This window comes from Protopterus annectens, chromosome 2.part0, assembly GCF_019279795.1.
Source record: "Protopterus annectens isolate FY-2018-M chromosome 2.part0, PAN1.0, whole genome shotgun sequence".
Taxonomy (NCBI): domain Eukaryota; kingdom Metazoa; phylum Chordata; order Ceratodontiformes; family Protopteridae; genus Protopterus; species Protopterus annectens.
Genome location: NC_056728.1, coordinates 1,520,524,732 through 1,520,538,521, shown reverse-complemented (window position 1 = coordinate 1,520,538,521; position 13,790 = coordinate 1,520,524,732).

The following is a 13,790-nucleotide window of genomic DNA, read 5'->3' as shown; positions in this document are numbered from 1 at the left end:
GGCCTAGTTTTAACTGAAATTTTGGTTGGTCAAGAAATCTTTTTGTACCATTGAGTAGATACAGGGTTTACACCAATATATTTTAAATAACAATAGTAGGATAGAGTGTGCAACCAGGTAAAAGACCAGGGTAAGGTCAATGAATACTGCCCCAATGAGGTTATCCATTCTCTATCTTTGTGCGGATGTCATTAATGAATCTCCAGAGAGCAGTTATGGTAACTCTACCTATCCAAATACCAAGCAGCTTCTGATAAATTAAATGGTATTTGCCAAGATAAGTGTCAAGATAGTTGTAAATGATTTTTTAAGGATTGTACCCAGGGTAGAAAGTACTGAGACTCAACAGAACTGGGAGGCAGAAGAGAATTTGTGATTTTCTAGTAGAGGTTGGACAAATGCTGATTTCAAAACAGAGGGCATGGAACAGTTGTGAGGCCATGGTTGTAAATGTGCTTTAGTAGCTGACTATGACATCTCTACAGTGGTAGAGAAACAGAGGGCAAAGTTTATCAGGACAAGAGGGAGAGTCTAGAAGAATGTCTTCTAGAAGAGGTACATTTTGTTTGCTTGTGATTTTGGAGACTTATAAGGAGAAGGATGTTCTGGGGGGGGGGGGTTAGGTGAGTTTATGTGAAAGAGAATGTAATGTCCTGCTTCATTGGAAGAGGCTGTAGATTTCTTTGTGAAAATCATCAACTGAGAAATTTCCTGTACAACAATGAATATGACCGGGACAGACATTTGGGTGGATTTCTATGAGAGATGTTAATTTCCTCACATCCAAAATGTTTGGGGAGTATAGGAGAGTGATTTTTTTGTGAAGTTAACTTTATGCCTGTGTGGGTTTTTTTTAGTAATGCTCCATAAATTAAAGTACTGAACCCTTGAGTTAGGAGTGGGGTCATTTTTCCAGAATGTCCATGCTTCATCATATAAGTGCATTAAAGTATTAAACTCTTTTGAGATCCAGTCAGTCTTATTATGATTAGAGATTTTGGGAAAGTGTGGGTTTTGATGGACTAGTAAAAGTTGAGAGAATAAGCTGGCAGCAGTGTTTGGATTGGTAAGGTTGTGAATTGGGGACTTGTCTATTGTTGCAAGACATGTTTTCAGTCTAGTTATTTTTTGGACCATTTTGGTCTTTAGGAGATAAATCTAGTGGAATATTTTATTTTCAAATTTTGTATGTAAAAAGTTAAAGGGCACTGGTCATTTAAATTAGGTGGGTGGATGATTTATCATACCATAGATATCGGTAAGGTGGGAAGTTATTATGAAGTCAAGAAATAAGTGGTTGTTAAATTTAAAAATAGGTCTCATAGACATTGTCACCATTTGAAAGAGTTTGAGGCTGGTAAGGAGCTGTGAGATATCTAGGTGCAGTAGGCCTAAGAAATTTAAGTTGATGTCCCAGAGAATAATTATGTGTTTCTCTGAAGAGATGTTAGTCAGGATGATATTCATTGGAGCAGTGAATTGTGCCAGAGAGGCAAGGGAAAGGTTGATGTACAACTGCAACATAGAGATGATGATAGCTTTTGACTGGTAGTTTAGTAAAAAATTATTTAGGTTCATGGTCATTAGTGAGGTTGGCTTGTGCTACTACTGACAGCCTGAGACCTGATCTGTGAAGTAGCATAACACCACCTGCAGTATGAAGACCAAGACAGGAATCAATGTGTTAATTCTAGTCTTTGTAGAAATGCTTTACTTTGTGTCATTTTTGAGCCAAGATTCTGCGGCAAGTAAATCAAGCGACTTTGAAGAAAGAAAGACACTGATCTCATTGAGCTTATTCAGAATACTTTTTGAAGTGACAAGTGCATAGGACAGAGAATGTGACATTAATGAATACGGGTTATTTTTTGGAAATGTATGCAGAGCTGGTGTGATGTAGACAGTGGTTGTCACACTGTAGTTGAATGAAGTAGACTTGTGAGGAGAAACAGATGAATTGTACACTTTTTAAAGATTTATGGGATTCTGGAACTAGGAGCAAGAATAGACTACGGAGTTTGTGTATATCTAGTATGGAGGCAGAAGAAGGCAAGAGGCTTGCATTCACTAATATGACTAGTGCTGAAGTAAACTAGTGATTAAAGTGCACAGTTGTATGTCCCAGTAAAAGAGTGGTCGAAAATAGAGATCAAAGAAAATAGAGGAAGGTATCTTACCTGAGTATTATAGGGTGTTTGGTTGTTTTAAAAGAAGGTTGGGTTATTGTAATATTGGTAGTGTTTGGTGACTATTACAAGGTGAGTGGATGTGGGTTGTAAGCCTGATTTTGTTTCTGGTTGTATTGCTTCAAGTGCAATTTTAGTTGTTTGGTGTTTTTTAAAATGTGTTGCTTTAACGGGTAGAACATTTATGGGATAGTTTCTTTGGACAATAGGAGATAAATTCAGAAATTCTTGTGATCCTACTAAAACTGCCATTTCCATTGAAAGCTATAGTCTCATGTTACAAAGCTACAAAAACTTAGTTAAAGACTGAATTTGGATAACAGAAAGACCTGTCCATTGTACAAGTGATGATCCAAGAAAGGATAGGCTTTTTAGGAGAGGCAAATCTGACCTTATTTAAAGTTGTATATACAGACTAATACAGACTATGCATTTACTCAGAGTAAGTGAAATTACAAATACACAGTTAATTGACTTTACTAAGGAAAATAACATTTTATCAGAAAAAATGTGAGTCATGTGTAAAATCAAATGAAAATGTGACTTAAGAAGGCAATGCTTTGTAATAGTAATGGTATGAAGATTAGGAGCTACAGGATGCATGGGAATTATTACACACTTTAAATGCAAGAAAAGTCTGAGTTACACATGTTTGATCTAGTCATGTTGATATTGCAGTGGAAAAATCATTATGAAAAGAGATGAAAAAAAGAAAATGCAACAGAGCACGACAGAATCTTCAGCTTACTGATCCACAAGAAAATATGCCATCTTTAGGCACTACTAAATTATAGAGTTGGTGTTGTGATGCCTGGAAATTCAGCAGGTGCACTGTGATAAGATATTCACCCAGCGTGGCATCTGGCTGAACTTTAAATTTGTCTATTCAACTTGAGTATTTTGAAAAACACCAATTCAACAGTTCAACAGTGGTACAGGTATTGCTTAGAAAGAAATAATTCACAAAAAAATAGCAATGCATCATTTGCGTATTTTTATAAGGAAGATATGGTTTGCTTATTTGAATGAAAGCACTCAGATTAGCTATGTGATTATCAAGGGTGTAGCTAGGTATACTCTGTATACTGAGATGAGTACATTTTTTCTGTAGATATCATGAATACATTATGGCTCAAAGACCGCAGAAGACTTAGATCAGTTTAAGGAAGTGTTTGTTGTATAGAGCTATACAAAATATGCTTACTTAACTGTAATGTGCCTCTAACAAAATTACCTTTTATGATGATAACTGGAAACATTTGCAAATAAGTTGTCCATTTCCAAAATGTACAGGAACAATTTACGGGTTGGTACATTTTGATGTGATGAGGAGAGGGCAACAGAATGCAGTCTGTATACAAAATATCCATTTCTGGCTATGCCCCAGGAAACTATATTCCATTTTTGATACATTCCGTAGTAAATCCTTGTAAGAAGTGATGATATCTGCTAAACCAAGTCAATAGCTATATTTTACATCTTTGAAAATTATGCATTTGCCCAATGTATATTACAGCATTCCACATAACAAAGGATCCTCACATTTATTGAGCATAATAGGATGACCTGGCAGGGCTAGTGTAGCAAAAATATTATTTTGACATGTTAGATTATGGTTAGTGTGCTTGGAATTCTACCTAGTTATTATGCAAAATGTTGAAATGTTTTTTAAATTTTGAGAAAACAACTGAATGATGCCTAATGTTGTTACACATTTATAGGTTCATACATTTTTACTAAGTTTATGGATAAGAAGACCATCAAGAAACAAAGTCATATCACCCAGTATTGGTAAGAGATAAACAATTCACACTATTAAGAAGATTTTCCTCTCACATAATGCTTGCAAATGTCACCAGGAAGGCAAACTGCTTGATATGTATTGGAAGTATATTCCAAAAATGGGCGTATAACTTGGTTAGGGCACCTGTTATGTCAACTGTTGTTGTCAATGTGGCAGTATAGGTATATGCCTCTGGAGGGGGTATTTCCTTTACCACTGATTCTGTTTTATTGAAGGAGAGCAAAGAGTTCAAGGACATTCATAACATGAAAGGCTAAGTAGAGCTCATCCCTCAGGAGTCTATACAGGGCTGAGAAGAAGAGACTTTTATTCTATCAAAGTAGCTAAAGTTAATAAAAACTGATATCTTTTTGGAGAGGAAACTTTGCAATCATTTTACTTGGCTTTGATGCTTAGTGAGGGGCATGCCAAAGTGAGTATTATATTGAATGATGGAACTAATAAGTGAGGAATAATATGGGAATATAACTTAAGTTGATGAAATCTCATGAAAGATATAACTTTTCTGCACCTTAAAAATATTAAAAAAGACAAATTGTACATGTTAGAAGACATCTCTAATGTTGGCAGATGTGTTGTGATTAAAGTTAAACATATTTATGAATATAATTACCCAAGTCCTTGTTGAGTGGGTCAAACCTAAGTGTAATGTTCTCTATATAACATGTGGTGTCAAAGACAGAGTTATCAAAAGAAGCTATGGTGGCATGCAGGGTACCAACATACCAAGAATTTGATTGGCCTTGAGTTTTGATGCAAAATCTGCATATGGAATGAAATTTGATAACTGCACCAAATTTGCAATAAGTCTCATAAGTTTTACAGGTTTAGCTAAAGTGTGCAATCCACGAGGCCATCCAGGTGCACCGACTTATATAATTTAGGGATAGAAACATTACAATTTACTGACATATCCAAGTTCTTCTTAAAATGTGTAATAATTCCGACTAGTTATTAAGTAATAATAGTTTATTCCAAAAAAATAGGGATACAGGATGAAAGAAATTCCTTTTTCATGTTTGTCTTGAAACTTTTAATGTAATGTATCAAGTCATTGTATTTATGTTGTTTTTTAGCTACTTTAAGTATTTCCATGTATAATGACACCCTCAGCTCTTCATTTGTTAGTGCCTTGTATGTCAGGATCAGAGTATCCTTATAATACATGCAGTAAGGGAATACATTTCTTGATTTGTGTGCCTCCCTTCATAAAATAAGACATATCCTGTTTTTGTTCTGTTTGTAATTTTTTTCTGGACAGACTCTAAGTGAGTTAGAATTCCAATGGCAATTGCTGCTTGATGCTACAATCCCCCCTGGATTAAATGACAATATTCATATTAAGCCCATATTAGTAGCCAGGGCATGAGATTCTGGATTTAATAATTTAGTCATTGGGTGCACATCAGTTTTACACCCACTTTTCATACTATTGATTGATTTATATTGTTATTATGTGCGAGTATACATGAAATATTTGTGATGATTTGTCAGAATCAATGTATGAGTTTAGTTATGAAGCCATGCTCAAAGGTATTTAGACAGCATATAGCTTTAATTTTTTGAAAAAAAACCATTGGCACCAAAAATGATGTATTTAAACATTTCGCTTGTAGTGCTACATGTTCTGATGAATTCCACAGTGGTAGTGGATGAAAGCACTTAACCTGTTGCACATCATATGCTTTTATGAACATTTACTGTTTTTATTGTTTTTAGAAGTTTGTTGGAGTAAATTTTTATTATACACTGATTGCCTGACTGCATTCTGTGGAATCCAGGCTGTACTAACATTTGCCTCTTGTTTGATATTCCTGGTTGTCATTGGGGAAACATTAAATATTTATTTTTCCTGATTTAGAATTCCTTTAGTGTAAATGCAAAAAGGGATATTGCAGTGGTTGAACACACAACTTAAGTAGATTTGCCATGCAAACCTCTCCTTGTAGAGATATTTCTGAGTAACAGCCTTACTTGCCTCATAGTGTTGTTAACTACATGTAAATGTTTGGATGAAGAGAAGTCAGCAGTTATTGTGATTCCCAGGTTTTTGTAGTCTTATACCACCCCTAAGAGTCTGTCTCAATACAATAAGTAAATTATAACAGTAGGTTTACTAAAAATAAAATGTAACTTTGCATTCCTCTGTGCTAAACTTAGTGTCTTTTTTAGATACCCAACTCCATATTTTTGAAAGGTAATTATTTAGTGTGTCAAAGTTCATTTTACCACAAATAATGAATCCAGTCTTACAATCATCAGCATATTTACTTAATCAACATGACTAATTTTAGGGATATTAGAAAATCCAGGTTAAATAACTTTGGGCAGAGTACTGACCTCTGTGGAACTCCACAGAGAAATAGTACTGATTCAGATGTATGGCAACGGATTGACTACGTACTCTTACCCAGCTCATTATCCATTGTGTTAAGTAGGTATAATATCAACACTTAACAAAAGAGTTATATATTGTTATAGGGGACGGAGTTAAAAGCTTTTGCTAAATCCAAGAAAATTGTGCCACATTTTATTCCAATATCCATATTTCATGTTACCTAGTTATAAAAATCTACCACGTTTGTTAGTATAGAACAATTTTTTTAGTTAACCATACTGGTTAAGATCTGTTTCTATTTCCTATAACCCTGTGTTCATTCTTCATAGTATCTAATAAACATTATTCAAAACATTTAACAAAAATATATAAACAATTAATTTATCTAAATGAATAAAATAGCTTACTATCAAAATTTCAAATGCAATTATATGAACTTTAATTCACAAAAGGCAGTTTATTAAAGTCTCATAACGATGATTTGAAAATGTCAAACCCACAACAGCAAATGCTAGTGTGCAACCTTGCCCTTTTTCTCACTGTAGTGTGATATCGGAGTTGTAATATATAAGTAGCAGGGGGTGTGGGGGTGCAGCCCCCCTCATGGGGGGTGCAGGGAGGCTTGCCCCCCTGCAAAACGCATGTTGAATGTCACCGGATGTTAAGGTAAGTTGAAAAATGTCAACAATTTTATTTCAAATCGTTGATATTTTTTTGTTTTGTTATTTTCATTGGTTGCTATTGCTAATTTCAACAATGTTTTTTGAGTAAGTAATTACTTACAAAAGCGTTTTTGAAATTATAATAGTAAACCAAATAAAACTGGTAGCTTTCACCTTTTTGGAAAATAGGTGTAATGCATGACCTATCCAAGAGGAAGGTACAATCCCTAATATAACTAAGTAGTGAAGTAAAACAATAAATAGAGTTTCCAGCTCTGTTTTATGATTAACATAGCAGATGGAATTTTGTCTCGAACCATGGAAGGACATTTTTTAAACTTTTTGAATATGTTGTTGATGGATTCCTGAGACATTGAGAGACACAAGTCTCTTATACTGGCAAATGATATGGTTAATCCATTACGTTTGCATTTCTAACCCTTAGAAGTATTCAATGAATGAATGAACTGGTTATTAACTTAGGATTACTCAGGGCAAGACTCCCTATTGTAAGCAATAAACCTGGGTTTATACAAATTGATATAATTATAATTTTTCTTTTTTGTTGTTGGATTTGGTTAATCTTTTTTATTTCAAAGTTCTCTTTCTTCTGGAAATTTTACATTTAAGTTCCATTGAAACTTATATTTCTGCTGGGATATTTCCTATAAAGACATAAAGCTCTCTTCTTTTTCTTATACAGCTTAAGCAATTTGTAGCTCCAACATTTGCTCAGGCTATTCCTAAGATGTGTGTTGTGCATTACTTCAGCTGTTGATTCTATAGCCAAATAATCCATCCATCCATCCATCCATCCTGCCATCTCTCCATTCATCTATCCATCCAGCCATCCAAAAACACTTTTTAGCCTTTTTATATATAGACCCAGAGTGTCACTTTAAAGGTGACAATAAACAACAGTAAATAATGTTCCAATACTCAATAACCATTGACTGTCTCCTTATTATTACTTAAACATAACTAGGGAAGGTGGCCTAATGGTTAAGGTGTTTGCCTTACAAACACAAGGTGCAGGGTTTGAGTCTCACAAGGGATCATTTTCTAGGCTTACAATGACTCACAAGGGCAGTTAGCCTAGTACAAACCTATGAACCTATGAACCATAAATCCTCCCTTTTTCCAGGTGAAATCAAGTGTATCATAATTCTGTGAGAGTAATTTATAGATGTTACCTTTTTCTTTATATAAAATTTAATAGTATTGTGGTCAGAATGTCCTTGCAGTTCACATACCTTCATACCATCAAATACTTTCTCAAAACTGACTCATTAACAATAGTCCCTTGATATCAGCTCTCATCACAGAAGTATATGCTTAAAAGGATGGGTCAGAGGACAGACCCCAGCAGGAGAATGCTGTTGACATTCGTCTATCAAGAGCAAATAACTCTGATTATTAGGGCATGTGTTCTAATATGTAGCTAATTAGCTAACCTGAAAACTATCTATGGGTTAATGTTAAGTTATGAGAGATTATAAACAATCTGTGCATTACAGATCTTAACTGTAGATCCTTGTGAGAAAAATGTTTTATCTGTTATACTTTATACTGCCATCCACTTAGCTAGGGTGCATTTATTTTTAGGGTAGGGGGTTGGCATAAGGTACATGGCTTGATTCTTACCTTTGAAGAGAAATTGGCTAGGCCTAAAATGGCTTGTAAGAGCAGCTAGCCTTGTACTTATCTATAAGCCTATGAACATAGTTCTCCATCCCTTTCTGGTCATGTTTATTTCATCGCATGTATGAGTGTCAGTTTACCCTTTCAGACAAAAATTACTGACTCAGTTGGAAGAATGGAAAAATATAGAGGGCAATGCACAGTTCCAGTATACTGCTGCAGCTCCACCACAGGTGGTATTAGGAGAAAGGCTGATGTAATATGCAATCATACAGTGGGTAACGCTGAGAAATGTGTACTGCTGATGGACTGAGGAAGGTATAATTTTATAGTTTCTTACTAGGCTATTAGTCCCGAAGAATCTTTAGAAACTTAGCCATGTATTCCAGTGAAGTTTTCTAGCCATTCTAATTAAAATATGGATTACGTATTTTCATGAGAGACAAAGGTGCTTCTCCAGAGATGAATTTGGGGTTTCCCATCCATTCATTTAGATTATGTTTGAAAAGAGTAAAAGAAAGTTTTTTTTATTTTTTGTGGAGAGGAAGACAATTCCAAAGAAGTGGAATTCTCTGTTAAATGTATCTATTGCTCCAACGTGTTCGATTTATGCTACAGAAGAGATTACTATCTCTTGAGCAGGTGTTTATTCCACTACAGGACTTGTGGATGTGCAGTAGGTCTGAGAGGATAAGGTTTGCCGAGGTTATGTATGCAGGGCAGAGCTCACCACTTACTAACCTGTAAAATACTGAAAACAGGGACAAAGCTTTGATATAATCACTATAGCTGTTATGATTTAGACCTTTGCTTTTTTGTTGAGAAAACAATGTCTGCATTCAACTTGTGTCAAGTCTTTGGACAGGTACATGACAAATGGGTAATTATATTCCATGATTTGTCACATAAGTGCGGAATACACTGAAATGATCATATCTCTGGACCTGGACACCATAGACTTACTAAGAAGCTGTACAATAATAAAAAAGACTTTTTTACAATAGTGGGTACATGGTGATCAAAGTACAGTTTGCTTTCTACATAGGCTCACCATCCCTAATTACTGGATCAATTTTCAAAGGTATATTGCCAAAATGATAGTTGCAGGGGATATCATACTAGCTGAAAGACACTATCATGCATTTTTTGGCATTTAGCTTTAGTCTGTGGTTTTAACACTAGCTATTTGCATGGGAAAGGCCTTCATGAAAGATCCTGCTGTCCTCTCAAGAGTTAATATTATCATCTAGTTTATACTCATCAGTAAACACAGTGAGACAAAAGACCTTAACATTGGCTTTGACCTCTGAGAAATAAATGCCAAAGAAGACTGATCCAAAGACAGATCCCTGTGGTACACTGCTGGTGACAGGGCTTTTGGAGGAGATGGAACTGCCCACCCTAATTTCTTGAGCTCTATTTGTGAGCCAAACTGCTATCCATAAAGTTATATGGAATTGAAATTTTAACGAGATATTTTGTTAAGAATGCCTGAGCATGGAATAACATTGACTATCTTAGCAATACCTAGATATGAGGTGAGTATTGATTTTCCCTCATTCACTGCTTCATTAATCTTCTTCAAGAAGTCAACCAGATTGTGTAGGCAGGTTCTGCCCTTGACAAAACTGAATTGGCTTTGGTTCAAGGGTTTGTAGATTGCCTATGTCCTTGTTTATTAATTTGATAATGATCATTCCCATGGCCTTGCAGATGAGCTTTATTAGAATCATGGGTCTATAATTACTTGAGTTAGTTGACATCCCACCCTTGTGATGGGGATGACTGATGATGTCCACCATTTTTCTTGTGTTTAACCTGTTTTGAGGCTAATATTGAATGATGTCTGTAGGGAGTCTGACAGGTTGTATTTCACGCTAGCTGGTTGGCATCTTGGTATGTTATCTGGTCCAACAGAAGCAGTGTTGTGGCACTAGATAGTACCTTGAGGAATTGTTCTTGGGAGATTTGGGGGGACAGCATAGATGAGGGTATGTGATCTGAGAGTGTTGGGGTGAAGATGGGATGAAGTTTAAGCTACATTTATTTGCCACTAGACTGTAAATCTCCTCTTCATCTGTGTAGTTGGTGTAATTTACTATTACCTCTCTGCAGTGTAGGCCATTGATTTTGAGATTTCTAACATAGTTAAAGAAGGCTTTGTGGATGTTTTTAGCCTGGGTGGCTATTTCTACCTCATATGTGGCTTTGGTTGATGGGTGGCTGCTGTGGTGCAGCGGTTAGCATTGCCACATCACAACAAGAGGTTCTCCATAACGATGCTGGGGTGCCTTTTGTGCGGAGTCTGCATGTCCTCCCTGTGGTTGCGTGCATTTCCTCCAGGTGCTCCAGTTTCCTCCCACATCCCAAAGACATGCTGTAGGTGGATTGGACACTCTAAATTGGCCTTAGGCGTGACTACATGCATGTGTGTGCCTTGTGTGAAAAGTTGGGCACTGGGCTGGCAACTCGACACCATAAAAACTCCACTGACAGTCATGAGCAGACAGGTGATCCACTGTGGTGACCCCTAACCAGGAAAAAAGCCAAAAGAAGAAGAAGAATGTGGCTTTGGTTGATGTATTCAGTGGCTAGAGTTCCCTATATGAATATTAATTTATGATACAACATTATGAACTAATTGTCTCTTGAAGATCTATTGATATTTTAAACAGGTGGTTCTCCTGGAACAGGTATGGGGCTTTTGCCCTTCAACCAATGCCTGTTTTGCTACCTGCCCTTTGCTACTGTATTCTGAATCACCTGGAAATGCAGACTCATGGGATGTGGCATTTGACACTTACAATTCTGTTTGAATAAATGCATTACTAGTCATATAGTCATCTTGCAAACTACTTGTATGGGTTACATTGTATGTACCCCTTGCTCTAAAAATACTCACAAATGAGATTCCTTGAAGATGCGTACAAATTAGGACTGGCCTGAGTATAGTAAGGAATTTATTAATGAGGAATATTCAGTGATAGGCATAATAGGATACAGCATAAGTGGAAGCTGCAGACAAGACACATTTAGCCTTGTTGGACAACATGCCGTATGAGAATAGTCTGAGGGTAGGTAGAGTCGGGGTGAAATGCATATCCTATCTGACATGCCCTTCATGTGCAATATGCTTTGCTGGACCATGTTGCTGTTTTTATTCTTGTCAGTAGCAGGTTGGAGATTACTGTTCAGCAGTATTTTCATGATATGTATCAGAATAATATTATTATCATACAATAAGAAGAAGAATCATATTCTTAATATGTAAGACCTGTAATATACAGTGATTTGACAGTTACCATGCCTTGCAATGCAAGCTGGTGTTTTACGGTATAAAATAAAGAATAATAAAGAGACGCCACTTAATGTAATTTGCTGACAGGACTTAATAAACTTCACAGCACCAGCTCATTTTAATTCAAATGTGCCTTCCTGAACTCGCAGTTATTAATGAACACATGACAAACAAACACACACACTTTGTATACACTGCCTCTAAATGACAAAAAAAAGTTTTATTTTTCACTCAATTTGTATAATAGAAGATCCTACATATAATTTCATGCTTGGTTTATATATTATACTAGGGGAAACCCTCAGCTGTTTTTTCAGCAAGTGAAAACTGTGAGCTCTTTTTCATTTTCATCTTGCTCTGTGTTAGTACATAACCTTCATTTATATCCCATTTATTCTCCATCTGGCTTTGACAAATTTCTGTAATTCTTTCTTAATGCTGATGACAAAAATATGTACAGCATATAGACCAGCTTTCTGCTCATCTGTTGTAAATTAACACATATGCGGTAGAGGCTAATGGCATTCAGAGAATGATACAATATTAAATGACAGCTATTTTAGTATATAATAACTGAAAGATAAACCTTAAGTACGCATTTAGGTTGTCTGCCCTCCAGCAATCTGCACCACTTTATAACATACTTTGCCCAGTGCAACCTTGTTTGTGATTAAAAACTATTAGTATAACCTATGGCAATGCCTGTTGTTTTAACATCAGGGAGAGTGATCACAGTTTCACTTATCTCACCCACAGTGCCTTGTCTGTTAATGTGCTAATCTTTTATGTATGCATTCTCTCTCTCTCTCAGTATCTCCATTAGAGTTAGAGACTTCCTGCTTGTCTCCAACAAAAATAAAAACAAGTAAACTGCAACATCAGCTGTAGATGCAAACATAATAATTACATTATTATGCTCTACATCTTAGTTTGAGTCTTTGTAAAACTAATGCAATAAAAACTGAAATAAAATATAGTATTTGTCGCTTCAGTATACAAAGTTAGTAGGGCATTTACTGTACTCATTATATGTGTTTCTTATGATCACCTAATAAACCACATAGTTCTACTCTTGTGTGAAGAAAGATTCAGCCCCAAATATACCTTTATTTATAAGTACATTTGCATTCCTTAAGATTTGTATAGCGCACTCTGCTAATGCATCTTTCTCCAGTGTCATAACATAGTTAGGTAGGGGTTTGAATCCTGCAAAGGGAATGTATGTGCGTTAGTATGAGTGGGGGTTGTGTGTGTGCATAATGCTGGCAGGGAAAAGTGCCTTTGGTTGGGATGGTGGCTTAATGGCTAAGGTGTTTGCCTTACAAACACAAGGTGCAGGGTTTGAGTCTCACGAGGGATAATTGGCTAGGCTTAAAATGGCTCACAAGGGCAGTTAGCTTAGTACTAAACTATGAACCTATGAACCTATGAATCACTTTTGTTACCTCTAAGGCATAGATGGATGATGCCCCGGCTATGACCCAGAAGACACAATTTCAACTTGCGATCTAAATGCTGTGGAAAGCAGCTGAAGAGGGAAAGGAATGATGAGGCAAAAACTGCTTACCTATCCCAAAGACATCAGTTTGGGTCATATGTCCTGTGACGCAATCTGCACTCCATCTTCAATCCCCATTTGAGACCTGCAAATAAGGCAGGTGTCATCTTTAAAGGGGTGGGGCTGTATGCTGTCTTCACACAAGTGAAAGAATACTCCTCACACCACCTCACTGCCCTCCTAACTCTTAGGACCTTGACAGCATGCACAAATGGTAATAGTGCTTGAAGAGCAAGTCTTCTCAAGGCCAATGGCTAGCTGGATGACCACTCTGCCACTGCTGTGGTTTTACCCTGTAAAGAA